The sequence below is a fragment of the Mus musculus genome, chromosome 11 (genome assembly GCF_000001635.26).
Source record: "Mus musculus strain C57BL/6J chromosome 11, GRCm38.p6 C57BL/6J".
NCBI classification, from domain to species: Eukaryota; Metazoa; Chordata; class Mammalia; order Rodentia; family Muridae; genus Mus; species Mus musculus.
Genome location: NC_000077.6, coordinates 14,557,489 through 14,575,832, shown reverse-complemented (window position 1 = coordinate 14,575,832; position 18,344 = coordinate 14,557,489). Strand labels below are relative to the sequence as shown.

The 18,344-nt window shown below is 39.7% G+C and overlaps 1 long non-coding RNA gene across 1 annotated transcript in view; it reads left to right on the top strand.

Moving 5' to 3' along the window:
* Window positions 1–15,497, top strand: part of 1700046C09Rik (RIKEN cDNA 1700046C09 gene) — a 38,890-nt gene extending 23,393 nt beyond the window's left edge. The window contains exon 4 of the long non-coding RNA NR_045918.1: window positions 15,234–15,497. This is a non-coding gene — a long non-coding RNA (RIKEN cDNA 1700046C09 gene). The remainder of the gene's footprint in view (window positions 1–15,233) is intronic.
* The last annotated feature ends 2,847 nt before the right edge of the window (window positions 15,498–18,344 follow it).

Sequence of the window (18,344 nt, the reverse complement as noted above, 5' to 3'; positions counted from 1 at the left end):
AACTTTAGTAAAGCTCAAAGTACACATTGCATCTGACACAATAATAGTGGGAGACTTCATCACCCCACTCTCATCACTGGACAGATCCTGGAAACAGAAACTAAACAGAGACACAGTGAAACTTACAGAAGTGACTAAACAAATTATTTTAACAGATATCTATAGAATATTTTATCCTAAAACAAAAGGACATACCTTTTTCTCAGCACCATATGGTACCTTCTCCAAAATTAACAATATAATTGGTCGCAAAACAGGCCTCAGCAGATACAAAAATATTGAAATTACCCCATGCATCCTATCAGATAACCATGGATTAATAACAACGTAAATAAAAGAAAGACAATATACAAATGGTAGCTGAACAACACCCTACTCAATGATAACTTGATCAAGGCAGAAATAAAGAAAGAAATTAAAGACATTTTTAGAGTTTAACATAAATGAAGCCACAAAATATCTAAATTTATGGTACACAATGAAAGAAGTCCTAAGAGGAAAACTCATAGTTCAGAGTGCTTCCAAAAAGAATCTGGAGAGAGCACAGACAAGCAGCTTGACAGCACACATAAATGGTCTAAAACAAAAGAAAGCAAAACCACCCAAGAGGAGCAGAGGGCAGGAAATAATCAAACTCAGCGCTAAAATCAACCAAATAGAAACAAAATTAACTACACAAAGAATCATCCAAACCAGGAGCTGGTCCTTTGAAAAAATCGGTAAGATATATAAACCCTTAACCAGAAGACCTAGAGGGCACAAGGCAGTATCCTAATTAACAAAATTAGAAATGAAAATGGAGACAACAACAGAACATGAGGAAATCGAAAGAATCACCAGATCCTACTACAAAAGCCTATAGTCAACACACCTGGAAAAACTAGATGCAATGGACAGTTTTCTAGACAGACACCAGGTACCAAAATTAAATCAGGATAAGATTAATGATCTAATCAGTCCCATATCTCCTAAAAAAAATAGAAATAGTCATTAATAATCTCCCAACCAAAAAAAGCCCAGAACCAGATTGGTTTAGTGCAGTGTTCTATCAGAACTTCAAAGAAGACCTAATTCAAATATACCTCAAACCATTGCACAAAATAGAAACAGAAATTACTCTACCCAGTTCATTCTAGAAGCCACAGTTACTCTGATTCCTAAACCACACAAAGACACAACAAAGAAAGAGAACTCCATACCAATTTCCCTTATGGATATCAATGCAAAATTACTCAATAAAATTCCTGCAAACTGAATCCAACAACACATCAAAATGATCATCCATCATGATCAAGTAGGCTTCATCCCAGGGATGCAGTGATGGTTTAATATATAGAAATCCACCAATGTAACCTGCTTTATAAACAAACTCAAAGACAAAATCCACATGGTTATCTCATTAGATGCTGAGAAAGCATTTAACAAAATCCAACATCCATTCATGATAAAAGTCTTGGAGAGATCAGGAATTCAAGGACAATATCTACAGATAATAAAAGCAATATACAGGAAACCAGTAGCAAACATCAAAATAAATAGAGAGAAACTTCATACCCTCTAAAACTTCAAACACACTAAAATCAGAAACTATACAAGACAGTCTACTCTATCCCTACCTAATCAATATAGTACTTGGTGTCCTAGCCAGAGTAATTAGAAAGCAAAAGGAGATCAAAGGAATACAAATTGGAAAGGAAGAAGTCAAAATATTACTACTTGCACATGATAAGATAGTATATATACGTGACCCCAAAAATTCTACCAGAACTCTTAAACCTGATAAAACAACTCAGTGGAGTAGCTGGGTATAAAATTAACTCAAGCAAATCAGTGGTCTTTCTCTATGCAAAGGATATACAGACTGAGAAAGAAATTAAGGGAACAACACCCTTAAAAATTGTCACAAATAATATAAAACACCTTGGTGTGACTCTTAGTAAGAAAGTGAAATATCTATATGATAAGAACTTCAAGTCTCTGAAGAAAGAAATCAAAGATCATCTCAGATGTTGGAAAGATCTCCCATGCTCATGGATTGGCAGGATTAATATAGTAAAAATGGCTATCTTGCTGAAAGCAATCTACAGATTCAATGCATTCCCCATCAAAATTCCAACTCAATTCTTCACATTGTTAGAAAGGGCAATTTGTGAACTAATCCAGAATAAACAAAAAAAAAAAAAAACAAAAAAACAAAAAACTAGAATAGCAAAAATTATTCTCAACAATAAAGATCTTCTAGGGGAATCACAATAAAGGACCTCAAGCTGTACTACAAAGCAATGGTGATAAAAAGTACATGGTACTTGTACAGTGACAGACAGGTAGATCAATGGAATACAAGTGAAGACTGAGAAATGAACGCACACACCTATGATCACTTAAACTTTGACAATGGAGCTAAAACCATCCAGTCGAAAAAATACACCATTTCCATGCCAACTGGTGGTTAGCATGTAGAAGAATGTGATTTGGTCTATTCTTATCTCCTTTTACAAAGCTCAAATCTAAGTGGATCAAGAAACTCCACATAATACCAGAGACATTGAAACTTATATAAGGAGAAAGTGGGGAAAAGCCTCGAAGACATGGGCACAGAGGAAAAATTCCTGAACACATCAGCAATGGCCTGTGCTTTAATATCAAAAATCAACAAATGGGACCTCATAAATTTGCAGAGCTTCTATAAGGCAAAGGACACTGTTAATAAGACAAAATGGCAGCCAACACATTGGGAAATGATCTTTACGAATCCTATATCTGATATGGAGCTAATCTCTAATATATATAAACACTCAAGAAGTTGGGCTCTAGAAAACCAAAAAGCCCTATCAAAAATGAGGCACAGAGCTAAAAAAAAGAATTTTCAGCTGAGGAATACCGAATGGCTGAGAAGCACTTAAAAAATATTCAACATCTTTAGTCATCAAGGAAATACAAATCAAAACAGCCCTGAGATTTTACCTCACACCTGTCAGAATGGCTAAGATCAAAAACTCAGGTGACAGCAAGTGCTGACAAGGATGTGGAGAAAGAGGTACATTCCTCCATTGATGGTGGGATTGCAAGCTGGTAAAACCACTCTGAAAATCAGTTTGGCAGTTCCTCACAAATTGGTCATCGTTTTACCGGAAGATCCAGCAATACCACTCCTGAGCATATACCCAGAAGATGCTCCAACTTTTAATACGGGTACATGCTCAACTATGATCATAGAAGCCTTATTTACAATAGCAAGAAATTGGAAAGAACCCAGATGTCCCTCAACAGAAGAACAGATACAGAAAATGTGATACATTTACACAATGGAGTACTACTCAGCTATTAAAAACAATGAATTCATGAAATCCCTAGGCAATGGATAGATCTGGAAGATATTATCCTAAGAGGGGTAACCGAATAACTAAAGAACACACATGGTATGCACTCACTGATAAGTGGATATTAGCCCCAAAGCTCAGAATTCCCAAGATACAATTTGCAAAACACCTGAAACTCAGGAAGAAGGAAGACCAAAGTGTGGATACTTTGTTCCTTCTTAGAATGGGGAACAAAATACCCATGGGAGGAGTTACAGAGACAAAGTGTGGAGCAGAGACTGAAGGAAAGGCCATTCAGAGACTACCCACCTGGGGATCCGTCCCATATACAGTTACCAAACCCAGACACTATTGTGGATGTCAACAAGTGCTTGCTGATGGGAGCCTGATATATCTGTCTCCTGAGAGGCTCTGCCAGTGCCTGACTAATACAGAATTTGACGCTCACAGTCATCCTGTAGATGGAACACAAGGTCGCCAATGAAGGAGCTAGAGAAAGTACCCAAGGAGCTGAAGGGTTATGCAGCCCCACATGTGGAACAACAATATGAACTAACGAGTACCCCCAGAGTTCCCTGGGACTAAACCAACAATCAAAGAAAACACATGGAGGGACTTGTGGCTCTAGCTGCATATGTAGCATAGGATGGCCTAGTCAGTCTTCAATGGGTGGAGAGGCCCTTGGTCCTGTGAAGGTTCTATGTCCCAGTATAGGGGGATGCCTTGGCCTGGAATCGAGAGTGGGTGGGTTGGGGAGCAGAGGGAGAAAGGAGAGGATAGGGGAGTTTTGGAGGGGAAACTAGGAAAGGGGATAACATTTGAAATGTAAATAAAGAAAATGAGAGAGAGAGAGAAAGGGAGGGAGGAAGGAAGGGAGGGAGGAAAGAAGGAAGGAAGGAAGGAAGGAAGGAAGGAAGGAAGGAAGGAAGGAAGAAAGGAAGGAAGGAAGGAAGGAAGAAGTTAAGTGTTATTAGACGCGTTCTCACGACCGGCCAGGAAAGACGCAACAAACCAGAATCTTCTGCGGCAAAGCTTTATTGCTTACATCTTCAGGAGCCAGAGTGCAAGAGAGCAAGCCCGCAAGAAGCAAGAGAGCAAGCCCGCAAATGGCGAAACCCCATCCCTTTTTAAGGAGAATTATCCTCCACCTAGGATGTATTACTCCCTGATTGGCTGCAGCCCATCGGCCCAGTTGTCATCACGGGAAAGGCAGAACACATGGTGGGAAAACTGCCCCTGCATGTGTGCAGACTATGTTTACCACTTAGAACACAGCTGTCAGTGCCATCTTATAATGGCAAATGTGAGGGCGGCTCCTCACAGATCCCCCTTTTCCTTTAATAAGAGCAATAGGCCACCCATATTAATGAGAGTGGAGATAGAGGTCAAATCCCCAGTGTGCAGGTAAAGGAGCCGTACACATAACCTCCTCCCAGGCTCATCACCCAGAGAGGTCTTGGCCAGCTCCCGTGTCGTTTTTCCTGAGGGAAGGGAACTAGGACACTGAACCTTCATGCAATCAGACGTGCCTTCCACAGGATGCCAACAGCAAGCTATCCTCTGTGCAGTGCTTAGCCTCGCACCCCACGGCATAACGCAGCATAATTTCTTTTAGAGCGGCAAACCGAATCTGAGGAGATTGTCCCGCCTCCACTGCAGCAAAAGCCTATGCTACCATGGCGAAAGTGCGGGCCTGCACACTCTGCACCTAACACATGTGCCAAACACAAAACACACACACACTATAACAAGCATACATCCCAGGGCTCTCATCCCCACTCATCTTCCCTGAAGCAAGGGATAGATGGCCAGAGGGGCTATATCTTTAAGGGGAATTCAGGGATCAAAAAGCGTGGAAAAATTTGAATGTCATGTCGAGCTGGTATCGGCTTCTGGAACACCGAAAGGATCTCCCATCTCGGCTCCATCCTTTGTGCTTGTGGGATCATCCACCACATCCACAGGGGCAACTGGATCAGGAGCCTCATTCTTGTAGCGTCTCACCAATCTCTCCGGCACCCAAAGAGGTTCTGTCTGGTCCTGTGGAAACACAAACAGACCCTCTCGCCCACGTCAACACCTGATCTGGTCGATCCCCAGGGGAGATGGACACAATACCTCGTGGTAATGAGACCATAACCTCAATCACCTGTGTGTCCATCTGGGGAGTCAATACGAGAGTCAAGTTTTCACTGCTGAGGAGGCATAGGGAGGAGGCACAGAAGCTAATTCGCCTTCCTCCTCCGCCTCGGCTCTTTTATTTTGTCCTTTCTGTCCACCTGATAACACTGTGTCTCCTTTCTTTTTCCTTTTTCTTTTTAAGCCCTTCTCCTCTTCCGACATACTTTCTTGTTGCTCTGTAAGGATTTTCTGACCTGTCTTGACTGCCTCTACACACAAACAGTAACAGAATCCATATATCAGAACAAACAAGACCAAAACTATCAGACCTACCCACAAAGGGTCAATGGAAGAAAAAAGCATAACTACACAGTGAGGATCTATTGATCACTACACTGAGGTTATCATAGTTCCTTAACTTGTCCCCAAACCGGGAACCTTAACTTGTCCCAAAGCCGGGAACCTTTTGTTACCTTGTGCCTGCTTCCTGGCAACTTTATGCTCGCCTCTATTTTATCCGAGGTCCTTCCCAAACTCCTGGGGTCGCAAATTTCACTCACCGTGAACTTACCCTGCCGGCAACCACTGACTGCTGAAAGTTCTGAACTCTGTGGGGGAGTCGGTTCCCCGTACGGGCCACCAATTGTCACATCCGCTCTAGACCAGCAAGAACGACGCGACCACCAGTCCTTCTAACAGCAGTTTATTCAGTCTTCATCTTTCTTCTTTCTCTTCATCAGTACCGTTCCCCAGCTGAAGAGTTCTGAATCCACGCCAGATCCTTCTCAACAGTCTGTTTTACGGGAACACTTTATTAACCCCTTCTTCCCCGTTATGCAGTTCTGAATCCTCCCTGTAGCAGGGGCTCTTCGCTTGTGCCTGAAGATGTTTCTTTTCCCGGGTTTTCAGCACCACTTCTTGCCTGCGTTCAACAGGCCAGGAAGAACGACGCTGCTACAGGATCCTTCTGCACACATTTATTCAGTCCTGTTTCTTCTTTCTCCATATATCTCCCTTGTTTATATCTCCCTTGTTTTTATCTCCCTTGTTTTTATATCTCCCTTGTTTATATATCTCCCCCGAACCCTGGGCCTCTCACTCCTTTTATACTCTCTCTCATCCACGCACTGCAGGCCATGCCCCCTCGCCAGTCATGAGGCTTCAGCTAATCAGGGCAGCAGGGGCAAATCTCCACCAAATTGGATTCACCTGTATCCTGGTACACCTGCGCAGCACTCAAGATGTTTGTGTCTTATATGAGGAAGTCAGGTGCAAGTCATATGACTTAGCTGCAGTCCCTGGCGCCTTTGGGACTGCCGCCACACCCGCTCCCCACAGTTAAGAAAGGAATTAAGAAATAAATTAAGAAAGAAAGGAGAGAGAGAGACAGAGACAGACAGAGAGAGAGAGAGAGAGAGAGAGAGAGAGAGAGAGAGAGAAATTAAGAAAAGAAAGAAAGAAAAAGTATGTTTCAACTTGGCTGCAACATTTTCTGGGCTCATCTAAAGAATCAGGCATCTAATTTCTCTGCAACTTTCCTAGAACTTGATGGTCAGCTTCCAGAATTCAGTCATTATTAAATTTCACAGCAGTATTTCATTGTTTTTTTTTTTTTAATTTCTGAGTGGTAACCAGTTAGGTCCAAATTTTAGGCTTATTTATATGACCTCTGTTCTTTTTCTTTCTTTATCTACTGTGATTCTGTGATCTGTGATTCAAATTGTTAATATCTGATATATCTTTGCAATTTTTGAAATAAAAATTGATTACATTTTTTATACTTACTGTGAAGTGAGTGAGCAAGCAAGCAGGTATGTGTGTGTGGACAAATGTGTATTTGTAAACATGAGTGTATTGGAGCTATCATAACACCCAGGTGACTGTCAAAGAACAATTTATTTGTCTTAGTTCTCTGTTGCCACCATGTGGGTTTCAGAAATTGCTTTCATGTCGACATGGCAACTTTGGAGCCAGTTACTGTTTAGTCATTTCATTGGCCCATCTCTAGACGTGTTATCAGAAGTTCTTTCTGAGATACATATTTTGGAAATCATTTTTACCAGCTTATATAGCTCTTGCCCTCTCTTACCCCTCCCCCACTCTGCTCTCTCTCAAATTCCAGGGTGTCTTTTATTTCTTTGTTTATTTCTTCCCTGACCGAGTTATCAGTGAACAGAGAGTTGTTCAGTTTCTACATATATGTGGTCTTTCTGTTGTTTTTGCTGTTATTGAAGGCCAACCTTAGGCCATGGTGATCTGATTGGATGCATGAGATTATTTCAATCTTCTTGTTTCAATTGAGGGTTGTTTTGTGACCAATTATATGATTGATTTTGGAGAAGGTTTCATGAAATGCTGAGAAGAAGGTGTATTCTTTTGTTTTAGGTGAAATGTCCTAAATATATCTGTTAAATTAATTTAGTTCATAACCTCTATTAGTTTCACCATGTCTCTGTTTAATTCCTGTTTCAATGACTTGTCCATTGATAAGAGTGGGTGTTGAAGTCTCCCAATATTGTTGTGGGGGATTCAATGTGTGTTTTGAGCATTAGTAAAGTTTCTTTTATGAATGTAGGTGATCTTGCATTTGGGGCATAGATGTTCAGAATTGAGACGTTCTCTTGGTGGATTTTCCCCTTGATGAATATAAAGTGTCCTTCTTCATCACACTTGATAACTTTTGGTTGAAGGTCTATTTTTTGGGGTATTAGAATGACAACTTCAGCTTGTTTCCTGGGACCATTTGCTTGGAAGACCTCTTTCTATCCTTTTACTCTGAGATAGTGCCTGCCTTTGCTATTGATGTATGTTTCTTGTGTGCAGCAAAATGCTGGATCTTGTTTGCATATCCAGTCTGTTAGCTAATGTCTTTTTATAGGTGAGTTGAGTTCATTACTGTTGAGAGATATTAATGAGAGATGACTGTTTGTTCCTGATATGTTTTTTTTCTGTAGGTGGCTTTATGTGCTTGTATTTCTTTCCTTTTGGCTTTGTTGTGAGATACGTAATATCTTTTCCTTTCTTTGGTGCAGGTTCCTTCCATCTGTTGGAGATTTCCTTCTAGGATCTTCTATATGGAAGGACTGGTCAATAGATACTCTTTCAATTTGATTTTTTCATGGAATATTTTGTTTTCTCCATCTATGTTGACTGAGAGTTTTGTTAGGTATAGTAGCCTGCACTGACATTTGTATTCTCTTGAGTCTGTATGACCTCTGACCAGGCTCTTCTACTTTCATAAGCTTTGTTGGGAAGTCTGGTGTATTTCTGATAGATCTACCTTTGTATGTTACTTGGTCATTTTCCCTTGCAGCTTTTAATATTCTTTATTTGTTCTGTGCATTTAGTATTTTGATTAATATGTGATGAGAGGATTTTCTTTTCTGGTCTCATTTATTTGGTGTTATACAAGTATACCGGCTAGTTTTGTGTCAATGTGACACAAGCTGGAGCTATCACAGAGAAAGGAGCTTCAGTTGGGGAAATGCCTCCCTGAGATCCAGTTGTAAGGCATTTTCTCAATAAGTGATCATGGTGGGAGGTTCCCTTGTGGGCGGTGCCATCTCTGGGCTGGTAGTCTTGGTTCTATAAGAGAGCAGGCTGAGCAAGCCAGGGAAGCAAGCCAGTAAAGAACATCTCTCCGTGGCCTCTGCATCAGCTCCTGCTTTTTGACCTGCTTGGGTTCCAGTCCTGACTTCCTTTGGTGATGAATAACAGTATGAAAATATAAGCTGAATAAACCCTTTCCTCCTCATCTTGCTTCTTGGTCATGATGTTTGTGCAGGAATAGAAACCCTGATTAAGACAATAGGCTTCTTGTATTTTCATGGCCATCTCTGTCTTTAAGTTGGGAAAATTTTCTTCTGTGATTTTGTAGAACACATTTTCAGGTCCTTTGAGCTGGGAATCTTTGTTCTTCTCTATACCAATTATTCTTAGATTTGGTTTTTCATCGAGTCCTGAATTTCCTTGATGTTTTGGGTTCAAAGTTTTTACATGTTGAATTTTCTTTGACAGTTATGTCAATCTCTTCTACTGTATCTTCTACACCTGAGGTTCTCTCTTCTATCTCTTGTATTCTGTTTGTGATACTTACATCTATAATTCCTGACCTCTTTCTTAGGTTCTCCATTTCCAGGTATGCCTTCATTTCTGTTTTCTTTATTGTTTCTACTTCCACTTTTGGTTCTTGGATGGCATTATTCAATTCCTTCACCTGATTACCTGTGTTTTTCTGTATTTCTTTTAGTAAGTTATTGATATCCTCCTTAAAGGATCCTGTTATCTTCATGAGATAGGATTTTAGGAAAGATTCCTGATTTTCAGGTTTGTTGGTATATTCAGGGCCTGCTGTGATGGGAGAACTGGGTTCTGATGATGCCCATATATACTGACTTCTATTGTTTATGGTCTTGAACTTGACTGTGGGCTCTTCAGTGGGGCAGAGAAGTTGCTGATCTGTTGTTGCCCTGGCTGTGGAAGATCTCCTGGGAGGCCGTCAGACTGTTAGGTCTTCATTGGAGCAGTCAAGATGTTGTCCTGTGTGAAGATGTTCTCCAGAAGGGCCTATGCATCAGGATATGGAGTCTTCATGGGAGCAGATCAGCTAGGAGTCTGCCCCTTCAGAAAGGACTGGGTGGAAGGGGCAGAAGGGGAGTGGTTTGAGGGATGACTAGGGATTTTGCTGGGTGTTGGGTCCCAAGTCTACTAGGTTCCAAGTGTGAGTCTGGGACTTTGGGGGTTGGGGTTGGAGGTTCTTACCAACTGCTCTGAGTTCAGTGTATCCTCTAGGATGGGTCAGGATATAATGTCTTCATGGGGACAGAACAGCCAGGAGTCTTCTCCAGCAGAAAGGACCAGGCAGATGTTTTCTCTAATATTGGGATGAATGTTCAGCCACTGAGCCACTTCAGCCCATTTGAACTTGAATTTGAGACAGAACTTAGATTTCCAAGCTACATCTTGAATTTACTATTTTCATGTGTTTTAGATATAGTTACATATATAGTCTTACATATAGCTAGATATAGCTAAATGTATTATATATAATTTTAGTTAAATATAAAATAATATGATTTATTGAGTAATCCACCATCCTTGGTACTACCTGTCTTTCTTCATTCGATACCTTCTTCAGTGACCTTCATTCCCATCCCTAACTAAGAGTGCTTTACTCTTTCTTTCTTTCTTTCTTTCTTTCTTTCTTTCTTTCTTTCTTTCTTTTTTTTTTTTATTCATGTACATCAGTTTTGGAAATTCCTATTGCTGTGTTCAGAGACACTAAGTCTTTCCTCAGCCATAGCCATTCTGACAATTATTTTATTTTGCTTTCTTCATTGCCATTTTCATTCCAGTGTGCTGGACTCTTTAGTTTCTCAGTCTGTTCACCTATTATTATGTGTTCTTGCATGCAATTTATGTTTTTATCAGGCCTTCTGCTATAGTAATAACAGTCCTTTTGAAATCCTAATCTGACATTTTCAGTTTCATTGCTCTATCTGATTCTTCTGGTAAAAACAGTTTTATCTCTTCACACAATTCTTTCTCCCTCCACATTACAAGCCTTTTAGCAAGTCTTGCAGTTTCATACTGAAGACAGAAGAAAAATATCATCTAATTATCAACTAAGTTAATTAGGCTTTTATCAAAATATCTTATGATAATTGACCTAGAAGCTAGACCACGTTGAATCTTTGCTGTAACAGCAAATTCCAGAGATTTCATTTTCTTCTTCTCCCCCTACCCCCTCCTTTACACAAGAAATCACAGAGGATGTTGGAATTGTCTAATTGGCATTTTTCTGGGTTAGTGAAGGCTCTGGTGAAATGGTCCCCCTTTACATTGTAGGCCTTTGCTGTGGACAATGCTCCAAGCTGTTTCTTACAACGGTTCATTCACACAGGTCAAAGAACAGATGGATTTTTTTCTAGGTTTTATCATGACAGCTTTATACAATCCTATTGAGAAAAGGCCCCATAGCATGGCCCCGCAAGATTATTGTATCTTCTGCTGATCCAATTTTTTCATCTAAATTGACACTTAAATCTTATCACTCATCGATTTTAGTCTATTTTCTCTCCTTTCTGCTGATAACTAATCTTCACTGTATTTCTGTTTTTATCTGTCTTCCTAGATACTGAAGAGGCACTATGTCTAATGAATTTGATTTCTGTGGCATTTCTAAAATAGTATTGATTTCTAATTCATTCTGTTCCTTCCATGTTTGATTGAAAGCTGATTCCGTCTGAACATCTTAGGTGCAGCAAATAGCTTAAAGTTTTCTCATTTAACAGAATAATTTAATTGAATTAGCTCTATGTTAACAATTTTAACATTTGATGCTTTAAATATATTCCTTTGATGACTTCTAACTTCAAGATTTGCATATGAAAGCTGGTTTCACAGATATTCTTGCATTTTGGCCTCTTATTTGTTTTTCTGCTTCCTCAAATTGTCCCTTTCCTTTGTATTTTTACAGTGTTGATATGGGTGTATTAATTGCATAATAAAATCATAAGACAGTCCCTGCTGTAATTATTTTCAAAAGTTATTTATCTCTTTTGAAAATATGCTGTTTAGTATGCATTAAAAACACTTCAATCCACATTTCTCTGATGCTGCTGTCATTCCCTGTCTTGGCTTTGGGGTTCCTTACATCATCCATTTGAAAGTGAAAGATTTAGTAGCATGATGACACTCTCCTTTCTCATCTTTATCCTCTACTCCTTTGATGGGCCTACACCTCCAAACCTTGAGTATCCTCCAAGTTTCTGCGGCAATGTGTCCAACTCCCACACCCCCTCTATCTTGGGTCAGGTTGCTGAATTTTTAGGCCAGTTTGGCTGGAGTCTCCACAGATAAATTACTTTGAAGCAAGTGCATTACTTTGGAGAACAAACTGTTATGAGGAACAAGTAGGGCATAGTTCATTATGTATACTATTACCTTCACCTGGCTTCATCAGAGCCAGGAAATATGCTGAGAGATTTATTGGGAGATATATAAGAAAAAAAAGTCTGGATATTAATGTCATAAAGGTGTAAGGCACTCCTGATATAGTCATACAGTTCCTTGATCCCTCTAATCCAAATATACTGTTCAGATATTTCAAATTCCTCATTTAGGTCCCCAGAAGGCTGCGGTTCTGGATGTTTCAGTTAAGCAGGCCTAAACCCTCACTTTCCAAATTTAATTCTACTCCAGATCCTGCAAGTTCAATTTGCTATCTATCCATTGATAGGCCTGAGAGTATCTGTTGATTTGGTGTTTATTTACAATTATTTATTGCCTTTTCATTTATCGCTGTAGGTTCAATTAGCACTATTATCAGTGCTCCAAGGAAGACAGGAGCAGTAGGAACAAAAATGTGCTGCTGGATTAGATGTTTAGACAGGCTGGAAGATATCTAAGAAAGAAGATAGAGAAGAGAACACATGAGCAGAGTAGGCATATCTGAGAATAGATTCTGATAGCCTTTCAGTGTTCATTAGCTTCTGCATGCAGAAGTATTGATCAGTCCTTTCTATGCTGATAAATGTCTGTAGTCACACTATAGGCACAGCTGGAACTCTACTTAGGATCCACAAGCTGGTGTAATCTCAGTGTCACAGTGAAAGCACTTTCTGCATTGTTGCAACTATAATCTTCCTTTTGTTTGTTTTTGTGTATCACTGCCATCCTGAGGACAAGCATGCTACCCTGTCTTTATCTGTCAAAGTCAAAGTTACATGCTGATCATGCTCAGTATGAAAGATAATGGTTTATTTGTATCATTAGGTTTTATAAAAACGAATAATCCTTTTATCTTTGTCCTTAACTTAATTTCTATAAAATTAATGATACATATTTCATCTTTGTCTCTGTGACAAACTTCTGCCCCTAATGGCAGACCTCGTAATTTTATTTTTCACATATATTTTTATATATTTGTCTGCTCAACATTGTCTTTAGTAAAGCATTACGTTTTCTCCAAGTTACAGGTGCCTTTACTTCATCAAAAATCAATTTGCAGTTTTAATGTAGGCACATTTCCCCCATAGCAACAGATTCTTATTGTGAAGCCAAAATCGAAAAAAAAAAAAAAAAAGGTTTACATGCAGTTAAGGCCTCAAATTCTGAATCTAATTATTTGTGTGCAGAACTCTGCTTTATGAACTGTTACTCCAAGTTTTATGGTGTAATTTAGGGTGGAGTGGGCTTGGCAAATGGTTTCTTAATTTAATGGACTTAAATATTTTCCCAGCAGCTGCCAAATAATTTGAGAAAAAGCATTATCATTTGGTGCATGTGCCCTAGGAGAGGAACAAAAGTAAAAAGCTGTTTATTAAGTATGTGGCAGAGAAAAGAAAACATTGTCTCCTAAAATGCAATTGTGTAAGATCACCTCTTGTGTAGGGATTAATTAGCACAGAGATATCATAATTATTTATGTTTGAATTGGAAAAGTTTCCAATTAATGTACAGTTTATGCATAATTGCTTAGCAATGATGTGATATTTCTTCCAAATTCACAAAAGGCAATGATGTCTATACAATCACTATGCAAAGCTCTGTATTCTTAAATATCCATAACTCAGCAGATTATAGCCGAAGAACCACTAAGCATTCATACTTACACATGAATTGAGAGATAAACTGCTCTTTTAAACTAGAAATAAAGCTTAAGGCCCTGGTGACTTGCTTTGTTTGCCCCTTGCCCCTAGGTTACATCTGTAGTTCCCATAAAATAAGAAACTCAGCAGTCTGTAAGCTAGAAGTATTTTTCTCCCTTCCCAACCCCACTTATCACCTAGTGATGTGCTGGGCCTGGCCCAGGGACCTGTGAGAGAGCTAATGAGGAATTCTTCAGAAGGTGGGGAGGAAATTGTAGGAGTCAGAGGAGATGAAGGACACCAGGAGAACATGGCCCACTGGGTAAACTAAATAGGTCTTATATTGGCTCACAGAGGCAGAAAAGAGAAGCACAGGACCTACAATGGTCTATTCTAGGTTCTCTGTGTATGTGTCATGTGTCTTAGCTTGGGGTCTTTGTGTATCTTTTAAGAATGGAAGAGGGGCTATATCTTTATACTTTGTTGCCTCTCCCTAAGACTCTTTGTCTCCTGTTGGGGTGCAATGTCCAGCCTTGATATTAGGATTTTTACCTTTTCTTTTTGTATCTTGTTTTATCATGATTGGCTGTTGTGTCTTGGAGACCCATTCTTTTCTGAGACAACTAAAAGGGAAGTGGATCTGAGGCAGGGGAGTAGCTTGGAGGACAGATTGGAAAAGAAACTGTGGTTGGAATGTATCGTATGACAGAAGACTCAAATTTCAATTAAAAAATACATTTAAAATGACTCTTAGTATTTTCAATAATATCCTATATTCAATAAAATATATACCTGTGGATAAGCAGAGAAAAATAATGTGAAATATTTCTGATCATCACAAACTGTTGAGACAGCTTTTCAGTTCTATTCTATCATGTGCATTTAGAAAATTTGTAATATGAAAAAGATAGTTTTACTCAACTAAGGCCTTAAAAGTAACTAGAATAAAAAACAAGCAAGCAAATGAACAAAAAATGAAACCAACCTATTGGAGCTCTTCAAGACTTGGGTGGCTAGCTTACGGGGAGATTCCTTTTATGAAGTTTGGGAAGTTCATATACTCCATTTACTGGGAGAAATGACTTGTTCTTTGATTTAGAAAACTATAGATCAATGTAAATGTAATTTTTTACATTCCTATTTTAGATCTGATTGTTGCCTTGAGCTTTGACTGTTTATATTCCTATTATTGTGCTTATAGATCAAATGCCCTGTACAGCATGAATGCAGACCTTAAGAGGAAGTGGGATCAGAAACAATGAAGAGTTCAATATCAAAGGTCACAAGAGGTTCTGGGAAATGGAATTCCAGGATTATCAGTGTGTGGTGTTTCAGAACAGTCACATACGTCTACAACTTGCTGTGCAATCTCAGCTTTTTAAATGACATTGACATTGTTTTCTGATTCAGAATTCCAGACAATCTCAGGGAAGACATTAAAAAATTAAAACAAAACAAAACATCATCTCCAATTGCATCTTCTCTGACTATATAGAAAAGCATTTGCTTTTCACAGCATGGAGAAATGTCAACATATATGTGGGTTAAAGGGTGTCTCGTGTGCACTCAGTACTAGGGCCGCGCATTGGAGGCAGGATGTGGAAGTTTTGACTGAGCTTTCCCCATGCAGGCGCTAGTCGGTCATTAGGTTATTAGAAGCCACGTGAACCCCTTCTGGGGGTTGGGGGATCCCAGTCTGAAGTCTCCCTGGACTGCTGGAGTTGGCTCTGGGGGCCCCGACCTGCAAAGAGGCCAGGGACTTCTGGTTCTCAGACTCTTGGGCACCTCAGATGCTGCAGGATGTCTTGGAAGAGCAGAGAAAGGATCCCCACCCCACCCCCACCCCTGGTCTGGATCTAGCCTGAGGCCGAAGGGGAAAAGAAGGGAGAACTAGCTGGGTCCTTGGCTTGGTGGAGACCATGGCTCGAAGCTCTGAGAGGCTTTCTGAGGGAGCCTAGGAGGCAGGCTCTTTAGACAAAGACCTGCCCCATTACTCCCCACAGTCCATGACTTTAAGACATTTATTGTCATGATGGGAAGTTAATTAGTAAAACCATACCCCACTTTCTCAGGGTGGGCTTTTTGTAGGGAGGAGTGTCTGGGAAGGGGAGCCTAATTGGCTAAGCCCTTCAGGCCTTTAGATACCTCATTAAAATGGAGATCTGGTGACCTGTGATCATGTTTTCAACCTGTGAAGGGGCTCCGGGCATTGCCCTTGTGTGAATGATGGCCAGACCTATGGAGACTGCTGCCTCCTGTCAGGGGCCTGGTATACAGGAGCATGGAAAAATGTCTACCGACCCTTGCAGGATCACCAGCAGCGTCACTGAGGTTTCAAAACAAGCTCAACCAGAAACCAGACTGCCTTTCACAGTCCCACACATATACATTATTGCTCAGATATTAACCTGACCAACTGGCTTGGCAAACCTCATCTATTTTAAGATAAAGAGAATTCCCAAGATTGGCTTTAAAATAAGATGTATTATACAGAGTGACCAGAAACTAGGATTGGCCATTGGAACCCAGTGAACTTACTGATGGTTACACACCTCGACACAATGTCCCCTCCATCCACATGCCTTGTTCTTGAGTCCACCAGCTAGAAGCTCAACAGGAAGAAGTAGGGTCCTCTATCCATGACAGATGGTAGGTAGGGTGTCTTGTGAAGATCTAATGAAAGTAACCACAGTTGCTGCTAGTTCTTACGCACAGTGGCAAAGTTCTGCCCAGCAAATGGGCATCCACTAGAATTCTCCCTATTTTCTCACTCATAATTTTATTTCAGTCCATTCTGCATTATTTCCTAAGATTTGTAAGGGGGTAGTGTTAATGAGTTATTTAAGGCAAGTCCTCATCTGCTATTTATTCGTAACATTTTGGGCAGTGATGAGTCTCCATATTACTGTTGATCACTGGAAAGACAGTCTCTTCTTATTAGGGTTAAGAACAACACTTGTAGGAAAGAAAATTGGCTACACAGCTGAATATCAAGAGCAGTTTTCTGAATGAGGCCCATGACATGGCTCTTGCCTAGGCCTGACACAGCAAGCTTGGGTTCTTATCTGTGGAACAGCCCTCAAATCTAATTAGAGATGGTCAGTTTTCCCTTATTATTATTTTGCCACTACAGTTCACATGGGTCTATCTTGTCTTATAGGTTCCTATTATAGTTTGTTGAGTACAATACAATTCATACTTTTTCTACCCAGCAGTTTGCATAGCACACTGTGGCACTTTGAAAACTAACCAGCAGGGAGACATTTTCCTGTTAAATTTCAGCTTGATTTGGTGTAAGAATGCCTGTTAGTGGCTTTTTGATGCTGTGATAAAATAGCATGACCAAGGCAAGTTATAGAAGGAAAAGATTATTTAGATTTCCAGTTCCAGAAAGAGCATTCCTTATGGGAGAATAGGCATGAATCCAGGTACCTGGAGCAGGAAACTGAGAAGTCATATCTGCATTCACATCCATGAAGCTGAGAGAATGAACCACATATGGAATGAGGCTAAAAACTCTCCAAGTTCTTTCCAAGGATTTTACTCTCTCCTGAAAGTTCTATAACTTCCCTGAAACAGTGATTAAGTATAAAGTGCTAAAATATAATAACCTATTAGGAAATAACCATTTCCATTCAAACCAGTACAGTGTGCTTGTACTGTATAAAGGTGTGTGTGTGAGTGTGCCTGTGTGTGTTCATTATTTATTCTTTTCCCAAATAAATTATTTTAAATTTCAGTTTTTCTTGGAAATAGTTATTTGGTCATATAGAATGTATCTTCAAATTCAAGGAATCATGAGGGGCTGGCAAGATAGCTGAGCACATTGTAACACCTGCTTTCAATCCTAAAGACCTGACTTCAATACCCAGGACCAAGTGGTGGAAGGTGATAACTCTGTCAGCTTAATATGTGTACTAGATCATCTGGAAACACACACATGTTCACAAATAAAAATACAATAAGAATTATGGCCTCAAACCAGTAATTTTGAAATGCATTACATTTAAATAAGTACTGCATTGGCTTTACTGTGCTGTTTGCTTTTATATGGTTGGTATCCCACGGATACTCATTTGCAAAGAGTTCAGAACCCCAATACTGTACAAATTACTAATAGATATGATGCATAATCCAGCTAATTTTGCATATCAAAAAATTCTAAAATGGAAACTTGGTATTCAAAGAAGGTAATTGGCAATAAAAAGTGAACCAGAAGACTATTTAAAGATGAAAGTGTCCCTCTTCTCCCTGGTATGTTGAGCAGCACTTTTAATTCCAGAGTTCAGTGAGGCAGCAAGATCATGTTGTC